Consider the following 19,731-nt stretch of genomic DNA (forward strand, 5'->3'; position numbering starts at 1 on the left):
TGTATTTTGTGATTCAAAAATAAATGTCACGCGATTCACAAATACATTCGAATACATTCTCACATGTATTTCCTGATTCACATACAAATTTCACACGTCCCATTAATGTAAATGCTGTTATATTTATTTACAGACTAACGAATGTGCATTTATGCATAAATGGAATTGTCCACACAATGTGCGGGAGGGTTGAAAACAATTTGAGCTTGAACTTGAACTTGTAACTTGACATTCTAGACATCTGACAGAGCTGAAGAGAATATCCTTTTGGAAAAAATGCATTGCTGAATCAAGCTGCGTCAGGAAAGTCTCAAAAGTCCACAAATAAATGCAGGAATGTTCACAAATGCCGAGCGGTTTGTAAATGCACGTTCGTTAGTCTGTAAATAAATCGTTTGAGAATCGCTTGACATTTATATGTGAATCTCAAAATACATTTGTGAATTCGGTGACATTTATTTGTGAATTTTGAAGCTATTCTACACTCCATACACCCCCCTCCACACACACACACAAACAATAGATAATGCCTTATCACTACTCTGTTTCGCCACAGGACAACTGCACAATTAGCGATTAAAACATGATGTGGGCAATTGAAATGGCATAGTTCCTCAAAGGCCGGCCAAGAGACACTGCAAACCCTTGTGTGTGTACCCGTGTGTGTACATTGCATAGCAATTAAAGTCTCTGGTTTACATTCCAGCCCTCTCTACCTCTCCGCTCTGACGAGGGCAGACCTCCCTACATCCGGCTGATGTGCCAGTCTTTTTTTCTGACTCACACCAAAACTATGTGCAACCCCCAACCCCCCGAGAATGGGAAGTTGCTTCAGGGAGTCCGTATAAATCCGGCTGTTCCCCTTTTGTCTTCCTCTGTTCTTGCTTTGATAGATGTCTGGTGTGTGTGTGTGTGTGTGTGTGTGTGTGTGTGTGTGTGTGTAAATACATATGAGTGCATATGAGTCATGAGATGATGATGATGTGTAATATCTGTGGTTAAAGATGTTTGGCATTGTTTGACAACTCTGGTTCCCATGCCAACCATTTCCTCCATTCCCGCCACTCTGGCCATAAAGACGACAGTGATTCCTGATGTGGTTATTATGTAACCATTTCAGGCTCACTTTAATGGCACAGTAAGAGCAAGGGTCGAGATCCCTTGCGAGAGCCATGAATATGGTCTAGTTCACTCTTACGGATGGATATCTGCCCACACAGCCCGCATTGGTCATAGATTAGATTTCACGGTAAGATTCAAAACACTCTGGAGCCACTCTTTCGTTCCGTCTAAGTCAGAGCTGTCAGGACTGTTATGGCTGAAGCCCACTGATACTATTTGTGTTTGGTCTAAGTTACACCAAAAAATAGGTTCACTCCTAATAGCATAGGGGGTGCCAAATGGAAAGCTTATGTGCCTTTAAAAATCAGACCTTGACTTCTCTTGTTCTGAATTCCTTGGACTGTCCTCAGGGGCTCACTCCAGAACCCCATACCTCCAGAACTTTATTTAAACCTAGCATGGGAACGGCACAGTGAGTGAGGATGCCAGCCAGAGAGGGAGAGAGACAGGGAGAGAGAGAGAGATAGAGAGAGAAAGGGAAAGTGAAAGAGAGAGAAAGAGAGAGAGAGGGAGCATGGCCCTTTGCTCTGCTGTCAGTATGCTCATCAAAGCCTCCCGTCAGATCCGTGCTGGGAGATTAGCATAGCGAATGGCGTGGGCGCCTGAGAGATATGTGTGATGAAGTACTCCGCTGCGTTGTTCTCATCTCACAGACAGAAGCGTGCAATTAACCCACCAAGGGTGTCGGCCGCGGGTATCGAGATATTATTTCAAACATGGAAGGAGTCACACTTTGATTAAGTGAGAATTCAAAGGCGAGATATCGAATCTCTCTATCTCTTTCCCTCTTTCTCTCTCTCTCTCGTGCGCTTTCTGTCTTTCTTTCTGAGCTAATGATGCTGAGAGACATGTCAACAGCGACGGCGCTCACAGAGTGGCTGCTTGTGAGTGGCATGCCGCTGTCGGGGTGTGACTGGCAGGGAGAAGAGGGCATTTGAAAGGGGCAGGGAGAAGAGGGCATTTTTAAAGGGGCCAAATCATCCTTCAGACCTAACAGTCTGAGTTGATGAGGCATCCCAGCTGTTATGAAACCAACTGAAGCAATCAGAGGGACACTTGTGTGCACTGGATTGGGAACTAAGCTAATGAACTATTAGCATGAAGGATATCACAGGCTCCACGTCAGGGGATTCACAAATTCTAAAGGGGTTTATGAGTGCTGTGTGGAAGATTCCAAACACCACCATGAAAGGCTTGCTATTCAGTCTTCAATGCTGCTAGTCTGAAGAACATATTTTGTTCAGGTTTAACAGTCAAACAAGTCTGCTGATGTAAACTGCAATCATGGTCATATATCGAGAATTATGATGTACAAGTCATTAGTTAGGCTATTAGCTAGGCATTTTCATCAGTGCGCTCACCAGTCCCTGAAACACACCAGAGGTCGTATGAGGTTCACATCCTCGACTGTGAGGTGTGTTTAAGCAGTGCTAGTGAGAGACTGAGGAGATCAACACAAGATACAGGAAGCAAAGAGGATCAAACAACAGTTTTCAGGTGACAGGAATTACATTTTCAGAAATACTAACAAAGGTGACATAGCAACCAGGGTGGCATAGACCCACACACACACATAGACAGGTCCAAAGTTCACATGAGCAAGACTTAAAACGGTTCCCTGAGGCAAAATATGTGCAACATGAGGGTGTATTAAAACTGACAACAGCAGTCAACTCATATTCTTCATAATCTAATCTGTTTCCGTGTTAACCAGGAAAGCACAGCAAACAGGGTAGCAGACAGACTGTCACACCCACACACACACACACACACACACACACACACACACACACACACACACACACACACACAGAGAGAGCCAGAGACAGCCAGAGACAGCCAGAGAGAGAGAGAGCTCCCGGCAGGGGATATAAATAGCGGAGTGTGGTTACATGACTTCTGGTACTTGTCTCACTGGCACATGAGGAGCAGGAAGAGCTGGGAGGTGCCACCAGGGATGAGCCTGCCCCCGAGCCCCCCCCCCCCCCCATCCCCAAAACACACACACACACACACACACACTGTGGGCACTCAGCCATGACAGGGGGCCTAGGTAACCAGCATCCTCATGACTCTGACTCTCTTTTACCCGTCATCTCAACACAGGCCTCTCCCCACTCATGCTAACAGTACCCACTCATGCTAGCAGTACCCACTCATGCTAACAGTACCCACTCATGCTAACAATACCCACTCATGCTAGCAGTACCCACTCATGCTAACAGTACCTACTCATGCTACAGGATCAGGTATTAATGTAACACACTCTTTCTTTAGGCCTATCTATTGTATGCACTGTTCAAGCATCACTTAAAAGTAATGTTTCATGCAGGGAATTCATATTTCTTGTCAGTGTTTGTGTTGTGTCGAGATGTTGCTGATGCTATTAGGCACAGCTAAAGGAGCTAGTCAAACTGTCTCTGACAGCTTGCAGCTACTACAGGGGCCCATGTCAGTGTGTCGATGCACCACGCGTGTTTTAACACACTCATTGTGCGCATTGTGTGTGTGTGTGTGTGTGTGTGTGTGTGTGTGTGTGTGTGTGTCTGTGTGTGTGTGTGTGTGCTCGCCACTATGCATGATGATATGCAAAGTGTAATCGAAAGACTGTTTTTTTCTAAATTGGAGAAGCTCCCAACTTACCCTGGTCAGCTACGGTACTCTTGACTGAAGGACACTGCATACAACATAACACTGTATGCATTACAGTGGCACAAACCGACAGATATGGAGTGCGGCAGCCGTCATTTACTGTAAAAAGGCAGATAATGCCTAACGGATCACGTATCATGTTTTCAGGATATCTTGGACCAACTGATGGAAAAATCTATTGGTTTGGCTATAATGACTGCTGCGGGGGATAGAAACAGAATCCTTAAATCAAATGGCTGACATCATGGTGGTGTCCAGTGACTGCTGTTGAACTGTACTGACTCAGGTCAGCCAGAAGATTTTGCGAGTATTAAAGAATCCTCTGCCTAGTGGTATTTCCAGGATGACTCATTTTTTCCAGTCAAATATCCTTTCCAAGTGCCGTGTGGGTTTTCCGCTAGGAGTTTTTCTTGTCTGCCCTGTGTTCCGGAAAGAATTTATTTTACCGGACAAATTTAAAACTTTGTTAAAAAACAAGCAAGTATAATGTATCCTATATTATGTACACCTAGGTTGACAAAATAATGACAATGTCCTCAAATCAGTTGACTGTTACCAGGATGTGATCCTAGGGTGGGCATTTGGATATAGGTTGGGCAACTGAATTCAACATGAATTGGTAATGTCCAAATCCTGTCATAATCTAGGGTGCAACTGCAACTTTGTAGCACGATGGTGCTTGACACCACTTTATTCAAATGTTCACTGTTAGGTAGGTCGCCATGTAAATGTGGCTAAATGTCAGCTAAATGTGGTTTTGGCAAACAGAATGAGTCTACTCACCCTGCTTACGCTATAGGCTATCAAACAAACACTGAGAGCCAATGATGTTTCTGACAGAAATAGAACAATTTGATAAGCTAATTACCATGATGTGTCTGACAATTAAAATTGGATTTTCCAGTCATTGTCACTACTGCAGACATGGTGAAGGCTTTGGAGGGACTGAAGCTTCACAGAGATTGAAAGGTGATTGGATACAATCCGTTTTCTCCCCACACTGTCTAATGGGAGTGGATTTTGTGGATTTTTGCATTAATCCAAATAATATAATAATAAGATATAGTTCCATTATTGATTTATTTGCTTTGTTTACAACACAAATGTCTTGTTTGAGGATACGTTTTAGGATTTATATGAGCATTTTTACCATTTGAATGGCAAGTTTTTTTGTTTGTTTTTTTTCATCAATTGTACCAGCCAAAAATTGTACCAGCCGGTAACTACCTACTAATGGAAACCATTGTGTGTGTGTGTGTGTGTGTGTGTGTGTGTGTGTGTGTGTGTGTGTGTGTGTGTGTGTGTGTGTGTGTGTGTGTCTGTGTGTCTGTGTGTGTCTGTGTGTCTGTGTGTCTCTGTGCGTATCTTACTGATCAACTAAACCCTCAGCATGGGGTCTTAAGCCTCTCTCTCTCTCTTGCTGCTTGTGCGTGCACACACACACATGCACACACACCCACACACACACAAATAAGCAAACAAAAGGTGCTGTTTACTTTAGGTAGAGACACAACAGCAAAGAGAAGGAAGCATCACACTTTACAACCTCATAAAACACCCGACCTTACTACCTGTGGTCTTTCTCATCCCATGTGAAACCATGTATTGATTCACAGCCTTTGCTCAGCATAAGACTACATGGCCTCCAAAATGGCTTTGACTACACCCACTCAGGCCTCCTTCGGCTGATACGTGATTACTTCTGACTCACAGGAACTCTCAACCTTACCTGCTAATGTTTAATCTGGGAGACTGGAAGGCTAATGGTTTACTTAAAATGACAATAGCATGCAGCGCCAAGATACATCTGGAAACAGGTGTGAGCCAAGTCAAAATTAAGTATTATTTTAAGTATTTAAGTATGTAAATATCCACTCCTGTGCTGCATAAGACTGATGCAGTCAGTGTATTTGTGTTGTTTGAATTTGAGGTCTGTCTATGAGAGAGACACATTTTCTACTAAATGTGTCTCTCTCAAAGATCCCCAAATAAATCCTCTCCTAAACTCCACAGCTGAGAGCCAGTGAGGAGGTTTGGGGGTTTTATTAGTACGCTGGTTGGAATGGGATGGCTGCTTTGCATTTCTGTGGCTCTGCTCTGCTGTTTACCAGCACTGAGCAGAGACAAACACGGAAACAGAAATACCCCTGTGCCCTGTGCATGCACACTCGCTAACCTATCCGTGCTGTACAGCAAGCCAGTCATTGTTTCAGACTGCATGGTAAGCATAGGGTGGAATGAGAAGATTAGAGGACGCTGATGTTTTGCATACGTTCCTCAGCCATTCCACAGCTGTTTGGGCCAATTACCAGCCTCCCACCCAGGGTCAGGCCCCTGGGCTTTGTAAAGCGCCTTGAGACAATCGTATTTTTTTGGCGCCATATAAATAAATAAAATTGAAATTGAATTGAAAATTGAAATCTGTCTGTCTCTTTCATGGATGCCTACATGGGCCTACATGGGCCTACCCACACCCATCCACCCAAACATCTCAGCTCATATCTCCCCTCCTGCACACCTCTTCCACACACAGTAGGCTATTTGTATCAAACTGATACACACAAGTGCAGTTTCAGGAACCAGCCTGAGGCCTGATAAGGAGCAAGTGGCTGCAAGTTTCAAACGTGTCTCAGAGGAGTTCGCTATCTATGTTCGAGAGAGTTCCAAACTGCCATTGCTGGAACAGTGTGACTGTGGCTGTGATTTGAAATCAATTTAACAGCCCACAGTTACCTTCAATAACCTTAAAACCTATTCATGCTTATAAATTAACAGCTTGGTTTATTGCATGCACAGTGCAGTTGCCATAGCAATATCTTGTTCCAGGGTAATGTTTTAATACTAAAAGGGAAAATGACTATGCTTGTGGGAAGTCGGGGAAGTCTAGTCAAAAGTCACCAACTTCCTGTTATGAGGGTCATGGATATATTTAGTGTGGAGATGTAACATTTAAAGTGTGTAAATGAGTAAGACTGTGTTTGTTACTGTCTGTTTCTACGGCAACAAAACATTTCCATATGCCAGCAGTATAGGCAGGAAGTTAAGAATTGTTGTCACACTTGAGCCCAGGGGGTTATGATAACATGTAAAACATAAGAGTTAACTCTTACTGATATGATATAGGCTGAGGAACTGATGAGATTGTCGTTAATAAAACTGATTGGATGGACAGTCCATTGACCTATTCCTAGAATATTTTCAGACATTAATTGCTAAAAAACTGTTAGTCATGTCTCTGCGGGCGTGGCCTTGACTACACCACCCAGACAGGCGCACACTGTGGAACAGATTCAGCCTAGATCGACCAAGGCCAGATCCATCGCAGCCGCTACCTGGCAGATGACGGGCCTATGTGTGTGTTTGTGTTTTTTTCAATATTCACTGTGCTATTTGCCCCCATGTTGTTGGCATCTGACTCTTATACCTCAATAAGTTTCCATAACGTGATCATGGAAAGAAATGTACTTGCAGGGTGTGTTAAAGGTGGAAGAATGGAAGTCTTCAGCGGCAGCTAACTGACCGTTCAGTGAAACCTATACTGATGAGTTTATACTGATATTTCACTAACTGTAAATATCATAATGCAGGCCTGATAACGGACAAGCTATTGAGGTGTAACAACAAAGTTGTAACACTGTCACAGTTGTTATTCAGACCTGCTTGGCCAGGCTACCCCTTCTGTTCATCATCCAATCACAAGCAAGGTTGCAGACCCATTTTATCCTCATCTCAGAGATGTCTTTTTACCCCTGAGCATTTTACTCAGTCTTCTCCATATATGGACTTGACTGTCCTGGTCCAATTAGTTGCTTGGAGGAGCATGTTGCAAACAACTTTGATTCATTTTGCGTCTGTTGAGACGTGGCTGTCTACTTGCTGTCTATGGCTCTGCCATAGAACAAGTTCAGGGCAAAACAAAGTGACGGTCCGGGACAATGAACAAGCTACAATATATATGCAGGTAGGCCTTAATTATTTCAAGGCAATGTCACGCATAACTTAAAGTGACAAATCAAGGGAATAACTGGTCAATTTAGCCTTTATGTGCTTCAAAGAAGCTAACAATACATTGATTAGACTGCACCAAAGCATCACAGAGGAACAGACTAAGAACTGGTTATCACAAGCAAAACACTTACCTCGCGTTTGTTGATTCGAGTGTGTGAGAGCAGGATCCGCGACAAACTAACACTTCGAGGGAGAGGGAGAGATTTAGCTGCAGAAGTAGTGTCGCTGGGGCTGAACGTTTGCGTATTTGAGGCTCGGGCAACTCCCCTCTGACTCACTGCCTACAGTCGCTGCGTTCCGCTATGAGGGCTCATGAGGGGTGATCCTCCAGGCTCCTCCCTCACACCAGCACATCAGGAGCGGCCTGCGAGTGGCCAATTTCGACTGCAAATCTGTGCCGTCTCTCAGCGTGCAGTCCGCTAACGTTAGCCACCCCCTATTTAGGAGGCTTATGAGCAGAGCCCGTATTAGCGCTAACTTGCCAGTGAAACTCTATTTGAAACGTTGTCCATTTTTTTTACTGCTTGGGGATTTAAATATTAAATCATTTCATGGTGATAAGCAATAACGCATGTTACGTGACATGATACTATACAGAGCATATAGAATAATGCATGTGTAGTGTAGGTAGGATGATTACTTCCTGAAATGGGAAGGGGGTGTTGGGCTGAGGAGGTCCAACTCCGCTCTCTGTTTGGGAAGTGGAACATTACGACAAACAGGCTGAGGGAGAGCTGCAGGGTCTATCCCATACAAATCGCCCTGTCTTAATAGTCTAACCTGGAAAAAGTAATAATATTTTCCAATTACGATTCTGTTTTGTACGGGACGGCTGGCAACCCTCAGCGTAAACCTTCTACCAGCTTTCTAAAACTGTCCTTGGTCTGTGTTGACAGTTTTGGAGAGTACTTTACAGATAGTTATTCATACATGTGCTGCCCTCTGTTGTTCAAATGGTCAAGTTTCGCCTACGTTCGCTGTAGAAATCCAAGTGGGCCTAGAGCCCAGGCTACCGTTATTTCCCAAACATAATGTCACATTCCTTGGCATCTCAAGGCAGTTGTTTATCGCCATACTTCCACTGTTGTGGCATTTACGTTTACTACTGGATGCTCTCTATGTAATGGAAAGTCTAACTGGTGAGCATAATAGGAGAGGAGATGAGCGAGCCTACAATAAGCAAAATGCTTTTATTGAAAACAGACACATATACAGTATGTATATGGCTGTGTCTATATGTTTGTGTTTGTGGTGTGTATGTGTATTTGTGGTCTGTTTGTGTGTGCGTGCATGTGTCTCTGTGTATTGATAGGAAAGACATTTTTGCATATTTACCTAAACCTTTTAGCTGGCCGAAGTCGTCTTGAACATTTACATTTAGTCATTTAGCAGACGCTTTTGTCCAAAGCGACGTACAATGCACCTCACACTGCAGATATAGAAACAAAATAGTTTAATCTCAAATGTATTCAGCCAAATATAGCGTATACTGAAATGTGGTTATTAGCCTGTGTTATTCCTAGTGGGAATGGCAGGTGTTTATACCTGTCCTTCACATGACCATATTCTGTAGTGCGCTTCCGTGTCTGTGTGTGTGATAGTTCGGCCCATAAAGCTGTGCGCATGTGCCTATTCAAATGGTTAATGTTCGATTCTGTGTTTAACGTCCCCTTTTAAAATGCATTCGTGTTTCCATCATTGTGTTAATGCCAGTGTGTACTTCTGTTATCATTTAGAGTCTGTGTGCTATGTGTAAGTGCCCAGTGTGTAGTTCCTTGTGTGTTAGTATATTTGTCCATCTTTACCCACCCTTAGCATTTCTACCCTCCTGTATCAGTCTGACTGAATAGTGTGTTTTGTTTACAAACGGCAATACACCAAAGAGAACCCTGGGTCCTACTCCATTCTCCAAGATGAACAGATTTGGAGACATCGAGGATCTCGTCGGCCAATTGCAGTGGGAGTAGGCATGGCCGTGCCCAGGGGAGAGTGGGAAGAAGCAGGTGATCGAGCCAGCGTCCGGGGTGAGGAAGGAGCAACTGGACATCACTGCCGCTCCATGACCCGGGCGCTGCAGCTGTGCCAGGACTAGGGATTGGGCTCTTCAGCATTCCCGCAAGGGACGGAGGAAGCTGCCGTACAAGGAGCTCAAGGACTAGTCCCTGACCGACGGCCAGCCGATGACCACTGCTGTGACAATGAAGACCGCAAGGCTGGGCTGCCACCAAGCTTCACATCGGCACTGTCACAGGGCAGTGGCTGCAGCTGACAGGGAAGAAGTTGCTGCAGGTGACGGACACCGGCCAAGTGGTCCCCCATCCGTTCTAACTGGCCAGTATCCAGGAGCCTTGCATCATTGGACTGGATCTGCTGGCTATAGGTGGAGCCTGTGGTGGAAGTGTCCGGAGCTGAGCTACTTTTGGGCACTGAAGCCAAAGCACTGCAGGCCGCTGGCAGAGGGGGACCATTAACCAGGAGACTCTTCGCATGGCTGCTTCCAGCCCAGAGGCCCCTGGCACTGCCACCACCAGCTGGGGAGGAACTTCTGCGCAGCCACTGCTGTTAGTCCAGAGAGCCTCGGTACCGCCCGCCGCCGGAGAGGGGCAACCGTCAGCTGGAGAGAGACCATCACATTGCCTCCACTCCAGCCACTGCCAGAAGTGCCACAAGCTGAAAGGAGCTGTTGCCACACCGCCGACTGCCGGGTCCAGAGCTCACCGCATTCATGCCGGCTGCTCCAGAGAAGCTTCTGTGCCACAGCTGCCGCCACCGAGGTCATTGCAAGATGAAGAGAGCTGCTACCCTGCTGCCACCAGTCCAGAGCATCCTTGTGCCGCCACCGCCAGCTGAGACAGAGCCCACCACACTGATGCCGTCTGCTCCGGAGAAATCTCCCACATCACCGCTGCTGCCACCACTGTAGAGGTCATCTCCAGAGTTGTCACCGGGTTGGCCGCTTTCACGCCAATACAGATTCTCCATCACGCCGTCCGTGTGAAGAGGCGGCACAGTGCTGGCATTGTCGGTGCAGCGATGACCGATATGCAGCGACTCCAGTGGTGGCTGCTTTGCAGGCTGCCACTCTGAAAGAGGATCACACCTCCCCAGATCATACCAAAAATAGTTGCCTATAAAAAAGAAGTGGCAAACTGTTGCATAGTGTTGCTTTAAAGCTCAACATTAGGTTGTCATGGTGATAATGACTGAAAGCAGAAAGCAGCTTGCAATACATCTGTCAGCAATTAACAATTACCACTCCATTAAAAAATGTCACTGCCAAGCATCTTCCGCACACATTTTTCTGTCGTCTTCCAGCAAAGAGATACAACTAATCTTCCCAAAGGTCTGCCTGCCGAAGCATGTAAGTACCTCGTATATTTTAAACCTTTTAAAATGTTGTCATGAACTAAACCCACAGAAAAGGCCAAGAGCATGTTGAGGAACCCTGTACTTTTCAGCACAGGTAAACTCACTGCACTACTTCCATCCAAAGAGCACCTCTCTATAACATTAAGAGCCAGATACATTAAAGTACATTAAATCAGATTTCTGCAACCTTTCAAATCCATGCTTCATCTGCAACCATGTGAGTCAGCTTTGGAAAAGCTAATGAAACTCAATTACACCCGTTACGTCCAAAACAGACCCATAAATGACACGGAATGGCTTATGTGACTCATTTATGAAAGACACTGTCATTTTCTTAATAACTTAGAAATAGGAAAACACCACACCAGTCAGGACATGTGAATTATAGTTTTCAGCATTCAGTTATTTTTAAGTTTTGAATGATGAGTGTAATTACATTCCCCAAAACACTTCACTACTTATTTTTCAATCAGATGTCTAGACCTAATATCAATATTGGAGAGGACAGACAGCAGAGAAACTGTCACCAGTGCATTCCAGTTTCGCCCATAATCTCTACTACTGTAACAAATGCTTCTCACCACACTCACACCGCCAATAAAGAGCGTAATCTTTCAATAGTGATATTTCCCCTGTGGGCCTCGCTGATCATATTAGCGACACAGGCAATGTTCCAGGAGGGAGGGCATAAACAGAGCTGTCATAGTGTTTGTGTCCACTAGATGGAGACATTCACCAACGTTTTCGAGGTAAGATAGATGTGCGCTCAGAATGCCTTTGACTCGAGTTGAACTCTGCAACCCTTTGCGCTGGAGAGCGGCCTGAGTTCAAATGGAGGTTAGTGTGGTGGTTAGTAGCGATCTACAGTGTTGGAAATTCTGTTTATGATCCGTTGTTTTACTAAACGGGGACTGAGGCTTCCCCTGAATGAACAAGATAGCTAAGCTAAGTGCTGGTTGTTGGCTCTTGGCTTGTTGGGAGAATGACTGTTAAACACATCTGTACTGAGGTGTCAGCTTATTGCTGTCTCTTTACACTTGTTTTGACATTAATTTGTGTCGGCCCATGCCAGACTCTTGATGAATAAATATCTGTAGCTTAAGCACAGAGTGCTGGGACAGAAGAAGGAGCGAGAGAGAGAGAGTGAGAGAGTAAAAACAGATGTGAATAGAAAAACCCTGGAGGGAGGAAAAACCAGAGAGAGAAACAGAGAGATCTCTTCAATGTTTTATTTATTTACAGTGAGGAGATTGGTGATGGTTGGCCAAGAAACACATAGAAGGAGATGGATTGAGAAAGAGGGGAGAGACAGAGAGAGAGTGAGTCGTTGATGAAAATCTCAGACATACGGGGAAAGCATCAATAAGGACGGCAGTAAAAATGATGGCGGCACATTATCGTAATCTCCCCCTCGCCTCCATTCTGCGGTACTCATAACGTGGCGGACGCCGTTAGCGCGGCCACGCCGCATAATTGCTTTAACGTGTGGAAGCTCGCTGTCGTTTTTTCCTCCCCCTGCTGTGCTCCGCAGTCATTTTCTTTTCTTCACAGTCATCTGCCCCCCCCCCCCCTACCCCCTCCCCTACCTCCATCCTGAGCCCCCCCCCAACCAACCAACCCCATTCCCCACTGTCGGAACTGGATGGGCAGTTCATGGCCACATTTGCACTGACAGCTTAATGCCACATTTTGAAATAGGCTTTGTGGAGTGAGAATAAAACAAATGGAACTGGACAAAAAGGGAAAGAGAAAGAGCAAGTACCAGGAGAAAACGAGAGGGAGAGAGAGAAAGAGTTGCCAGGACTGAGAGAGAGAGAGCACCCAAGATATACTAAGGGAAAAGGAAAGCAGAAAGTCTCGGTAGCCCACAAGAAATAACCAGAGGAAGAGAGAGAGGGAGATAGAGAGAGGGGGAGAGAGAGAGAGTACTAGGGAAACAGCCCGTCCACCGTGCTGTCGGCTGCGTGCTTTGTCAGTGTCGGCTGACGCGCTGGTGGTTAGCTGGAGAAGCCCGGCGCTGGAGATGCGAGGAGGCAGGAGATGAATGGCTGTGCCGGCCTCCTCCGGCTGCCTCCACCACAGGCCTGTCAGGAGGCTAACGTGCAGGGCCACTGTCACACGCTGCTGCTGCTGCCTCTCGTCTGCTAATCGCTGCTGCGAGACCGAGACTGAGACCAACACAGGAGGCAGAGTATGGAGTCTTCCTAAATGCCATTTACGCCAGTCTGTCAGACTCAAGCCCCTCCAGGATGGTTGACAAATAGCATTAATCAGTCTAGTAATTGACAGAGTTTCAAAACTAATTTCTACTGCACAGTAAAGTTAGGTGTGTGTGTCGGAATATGTGTGTATATGAATAAGTGTTTCCATGTCAGTTTGTATGTGTGTTTATGTGAGCATACACAACAGATTATAAGCTTGTTTGTGCTCCAATAGGGACTGTGTGTATTACAGTGCATACGTTTATATTCTTGAGCCACTCACTGGCACACAAACAGTGAGCTCTTTCATGACTGAAGACTGGTTGTCTCACCTACAGTTCTTGCACTCCTCTCTCTCTCTCTCTCTCTCTCTCTCCCTCCCTCTCTCTCTCTCTCTCCCTATCTATCTCTGTCTGGTATGGCTGCAGGCGAGAAAGCAGACGGCAGCACAGTCGAAGGCTTTTAATTACAGCTCGGCTCTGGATGCAGAGCGATCGGACCCGCGGGCGGCAACGTTAAATCACGCGGCTTTCCCCCAGCCAACCCCTCCTCCCGTCCAGGCCAGTCTTATCTTGCTTATAAGGCAGCCTTTACATGAAGCAGGAAGCCTGTGGACAGGTATAGCTTCCACACAAAAATATTGCTGTTGGCGGTGCAGTGAAAGCACAAAACCTTCTTTGTGCTTCGCCCCCACGGAGGAACGGCAGCAGCAGCCGTATAGATGCCGAGGTTGTGTTTGCCGCGAATGGAGCCAGCGGCTGGGTTTTCAGGATCGCGACGTTGCAGACACGTCAAAGCAGGCCTATGTGGCCTGAAAGCGAAATATGTGTTGTGCATCGCAAGAAATGTGCCTTTGGAGTGTTGCTGTTTGCTCTGGGGATGGGTAAATATTTTCTGGGGCTGGGCATTTAAACATATGCGACTATGCAGTAGAGGCTGAGATTGCTGGTTGGCGAGATCAACTGGCTTCAATCTATTACCCAGAATTGCCTTGAATGACTATGACACTTTCAATACAAATAAATCATCCCCACTGGTTGGTATTTTGATCCCTAAAAAACCCTTTTTAAAACCCATGACTTGAGGAGTGAGGATAAGATGTTAGCTCTGGATTTATCATCCAATAGAACCTTTATGTCAAACCTGGGAGTCATTTCGAATTCTGCACATATGGACGATTTTTGGATTCTAACAGCATCTGAGTGTTCTGAAAGGATTCTCCCAGAGGAATAAATCTAGAGAACTTTTCACAAAGAAGCCCAGACGCCGCTCAATACGCTGGAGTAGAACTTAATACCACATGATAAACGTACTGCGTTGAAATATACCGTAGTGAAAGAGAAAAGAGGTAGGGAGAGAGGTTACATGAAAGAGAATGTGCAAGGACAGTGAATTATACCGACCCAATAATGTCCATTTTTAACTGATGAAATCCATTGGACATTATGCCTGCAATACAACCAAAATTGAGTAATTTTCTCTCTATTCACTTCCACGCCATCTTCTTCCCAGTCACGTTACAGGTACCAGCAATTGTCGACAGAGCCTGAAAAAGCTTTTTGGAAATCAGCAAGGACTTTGTTTAATGAATTCGTTAGACAGGTTTCCCAATAGACCGAATTTCCCTGCTTATACAGTAATGAAATGAAGAACAAATGGCCACGCAATTACTGTTTGATTACTGTATTTCAAAACAGACTGAGCATAAGCTGTCAATTGGGACAAGGGCTTTTGAAAAATGAAAGTAATCAATTTCGGTATAAATTAAGGTTATGAAACGACTGGAGATGATCTCATTTGTGGAACAACAGGGTTGCTTTGAAAATAAATGATTCAATAAGGTCATGTCACGGCTTCTTGCATTTACTCTCCCTGTGTCTGAGTGGTTTGATATGTTGAGAAAAAGGTTTTTTTCCTGCTTTTTTTTTAGCGCGTGTGAAAACTTGCCTTTGACCTCGCTGCCATAATTTCTCGAGCGTAACGGGCTTTAATGTGGTCACAGTCGTGGTGAATTAGTTGCGACGGCAGGCTTCAGATGACGGTCTATGGCTATGTTGGCTATGTACCCCTGCTAACTCCCACAGCTTTACGCTGGTTGCTGTGTCTGTGCGCTAGTCTTTGGAGTGCAGATGTCCATAATGAAATATTGTCAGGATGTCGCCAGAACATTTAATCTATCAGACATGTTTACGGACCGGGGGGAAGCGCACCGCAGGGCAGAGGGGAAGTCATTGTGTGTTCCCCTGCTGGGTAGAACATTTTGTCTGTCTCTCTCACTCTCTCCCCCCTCTCTCTCTTTCCCAATGTCTCTTTCTCTTTGTCACTTTTCCTTGATTTAATGTCTTTCGCTCATTTTCTTCTTTCTTGTGTCGCCCCCACCATTGCCCTCTGTCTCTCCCAATTTCACTCCCGTAATATATTTCTCTCTCTTTCTTTTTTTTGATTGACTTCACGTTCCCCCTCTCTGTCTCTGTGTCTCTGGGTCTGACCCATAGGCCCCTCAGGTGTCTCGGAGAACCAAATCACTCAAGGTGAAAGGTCAAAAATGATCCTCAGGATGAGAGACCCCTCCACTCCAGTCTCATTTGCTCCAGTTTCATGGCTCCGGACTTCCAAGAGGTGAGCGGAACAGAGGAGAGGAGAGCAGGAAAAAAAGAAAGGAGAAAATGGCAAGTGAGGAGAAGAGGAGAGAAAGACATGAAAAAAGATGAGGGGAATGAAAGAAGTGGATTGACTGGACTCTTACTACTCATTGGTCGTATGAAGCTTGATACTGATACTGTCACAGACTTGGATTTGAAATGCTGAAACTGGGAACAGGCCTTTACCAGTGAAATCCATGTGATTGGGTATACGCAGTAGGCTCTATGCATACTTAAAACAAGAGGCCATTGCATCACTGCCTCCAGAACTTCAAGTCAATGACAGAAGGTAGACAATGAGACAATGACGGAAGTTATTATTGTGTCCTTTGGATTAAATCAAAGTGTTTTGGTTTCTGCTTGACGTATAGCGTATGTCACAGTTGTCTTCCTGCTGTCTACTTTAACAGTCAACAGTACAGCACGTCCTCCTGATCCTCATTATCACTGTCACTACTCCAGCATCACGGAGGCACAAACTTCTCAACCCCTGTTTATTTGGATATAATATGAATCAAAAACAGAACACTGCAATGCCTCTGTATATGCAATGCATCATCATCACCCTCGCCTTCGTCATCATCATCATCCTCGTCATCATCATCATCTCCTCCATCATGAGTTCTCTGCTCTTGCCCATCGCTCCTCTCCTCTGAAGAGGGATCGACAGCCCTTGAGAACAAATGCTTCCCTCTGACACGTTTCTTCTTTGCAGGTTTCAACACAGATCAAAAGAAATTGCTTTCGCTTGACATCAAAGACGCCTCGCTATCGCCGTGCGAAATCACTCAATAGCTGTTTTGACTTTGGGGAGGGCGAGAAAGAAAGTTTTTCGCGAGAAAGTGTGGAAATCCTGAGGGCGGGCCCAGATACACGTCTGCAAGTCTTTCAAAGGCGACGATCAGACGTCGGAGGTAAACTTCATGTGTAACGCCAAGAAAAACAGCGGCTTGGCGCTATCCATCTCACCGCCATCCCCATTTCATAATACATCCCCTTTCTGAGGTTGAACCGTAAAACTATAATTGAGGCTCAGGGACTTATTTACTCAAAACATCAGAAACAAAAGCATGTCATGACTTATTGAAAAGACAACAGTGCAGGAGCACCTGGGTGTACGTATATTCGCTCTACATGTACGTATATTTTATTCTCTCTTACGTCTGAACAGGTCGATTAAGGGAAATACTCATTATACCCTCATTACACCTTATCCTCTTGACAACAGAAAAACATGCAGGTGCTCCCCAGAGAAATATTTTGACATATGTGGCTGATAGCTATATATATATATATATGTGTGTGTGTATGTGTGTGTGTGTGTGTGTATGTGTGTGCATGTGTGTCTGCATACACTGTATATACCTGTGTACACTTCACTATAATACACTGTTCACTGCTCCTTCTCTGTATGACTCAGAGCTACCTAGCCCTTCTTAATACACCAGTGAATCTTAGTCATGCATCATTCTGTCTCTCTCCTTTTCTGTCGACCAGGGCCAGGGCCAGGCCAGGGGTAATGTTGTGGTGGGACGTGTCATCTCGTCTTGCTGCTTCTCTGTCTGACAGGCAGGCCATGGCCACAGCTGTTCCAGCTAACTAAAGGATTTCACCATTTCAAGGCTCGAGTCATGGGCAATGCCAACTGAGACCACAACAGGGCAGCCCAGTGAATGATTCAGCTAATGCCACATGAGTGACAACTTATCAACAACAAGTCACTTGATTGGTGCACAGCGATGTCGTTATCTGTATCTATTTGATATCTGTATATCAAACTGCCCAACTGTACCCCTATGTGTAGACTATGATTACATTATCCTAATTGTTTTCATGTATTTAGCTAGACCAGTGGTTCCCCAAGTGTGGGGCAGGCCCCTCAGGGTGGGTGTGGAGTTACAGCAAGGCAGGCATGGGCTGAGGGCCAAAGACAGAATGAGAACCCTGAACAGCCAACTACTTGTTCTTGCATAGGAGACTCTAACTAACCTATTTTGTGATGTGATTATAGCCCACTTTGTACTTTTTAATTGAAGGGAAACAATAACAGTCTTAAACGGTTTTTGGCAACATAGTGATATATTCTTATATACTGTACAATGAGAAATTCAAATACTACAAATACAATTTGTCAGGGGCGACAGTGGTACAGGAGGTAAAGAATTTGTTTAGTAATCAGAAGGTTGCTAGTTCGATTCCCTGTCGAAGCGTCCTTGAGCAAGACACTGAACCCCTAATTGCTCCTGATGTGCAGTGTGCCATCAGTGTAAATGTAAAATGTGTATACATTGTAAGTCGCTTTGGATAAAAGCGTCTGCTAAATGACTAAATGTAAATTTGTATCCATTGCTCCCCACCCACAAGGTGTATAAACAACAACAACACATAAGAATGAAATAAGATAATAGACACAAACAAAAACATGAAGAACATAAATCAATCAACATGTAGGCCAATATGCGAGTGTGTGTGTGTATGGACTTTCCGGATGCATTTGTCATATTTGCAGCACGATACCTCCTCCTCGTCTAAATCACTGTTCTCTTGTTCCTCCTGGACACCTGTTCGAATCTGATCCACGACCTGTTGGGCACTGACACATGCACTCATGGCTTCAGCAAAGAGAGCCCTGGGGGCACTGCTATCTGCACCACCTTCATAGCCTCTGACTGCGTTGTCCCCTTTAGTAAACAATGCTTTCAAAAAAGTTTATTTTGTCTGACATGTTAATATGAACAAAGGCAACATTTTTCACTTTTTCAAATCCTGTTGTTACTTTAGAAGTTAGAAAAGATCATTTGGCGGATTTGTTCTCTGCTATTTAACATATTTTGAGACAACCATTATTTTTTCTCATTGTCAAAGGAGGGTCTGCCATGCCTGTTGTACCTGTCCTTACATCTCAACCATATATACACACATATGGACAAGGCGTAGGACAACATGGCCTAGCCTACGACAAGAAAACCACACAACTTATACATTTCTCTAATGACAATGCATTGGCAAACAGCCTCCCTAGTCTTGAGGTTTATTTAAACTCTTCATAGCAATGAATTATCAGAGTGCATTATTAGTGAATTATCTTAAGTGAAAAAAAGAAGTACACGAGCCATTGGTCATAAACTTGGCCTGCGTTGGTCTCCCTTTTATCCGAGTTAAGTCACACAGAGTCAACTAACTATCTTAATCACCGTTGTTGCCGTTTAACAACAAATCATCAGAGTTTGTCAAACATGTCTTTGCATGATGACCCCAGGTTAAATCTGAGTTGGTAAAACTCCCTTCCCAGTACAGCCCTCTGGCTCTGTAAATGGGAAACAAACATGGTAGCTCGAACAGAGACATAAACAATCCCAGCCAATCAACACGAAGCACAGAGGGGAGAGGTGTAATTTGATTGGCTGTTGAGCTCAAATATCAACAACCTTTTGCCAAACTGAAACCGAATCACGAATTGCATCTCTAAATTCTGTCCGGTTAGCCTTGGCTTGTTATATGACATTCATTTTGTGTTTACTGAAGTCCGTCGAGTGTGACTCGGAGAACTGATTGTGCTTTTCTTGAAGCTCACTGATGGTAGGCTCACTGATGGTAGGCTCTTTGGGATTGCATAGAGGACCGCCAACTCAGTCAGCAGTAATTGGTCCTCAGCTGCTTGATCATTGTTGTGTCTGTTCAATGCTGTGCAATCATCTCCCATTGTGTCCCATTGAATTCATATTCCTCACAGTGTC

The 19,731-nt window shown here is 44.9% G+C and overlaps 1 protein-coding gene across 2 annotated transcripts in view; it reads right to left on the minus strand.

The window, feature by feature from the left end:
* Nucleotides 1-8,099, minus strand: part of gsna (gelsolin a) — a 24,176-nt gene extending 16,077 nt beyond the window's left edge. For both annotated transcript variants that reach the window (XM_012830156.3, XM_012830155.3), the window contains exon 1: nt 7,914-8,099. The gene's annotated coding sequence lies outside the window, so the exon portion shown is untranslated. The remainder of the gene's footprint in view (nt 1-7,913) is intronic.
* Between the last annotated feature and the right edge of the window lie 11,632 nt (nt 8,100-19,731).

Source organism: Clupea harengus, chromosome 12, assembly GCF_900700415.2.
Source record: "Clupea harengus chromosome 12, Ch_v2.0.2, whole genome shotgun sequence".
NCBI classification, from domain to species: Eukaryota; Metazoa; Chordata; class Actinopteri; order Clupeiformes; family Clupeidae; genus Clupea; species Clupea harengus.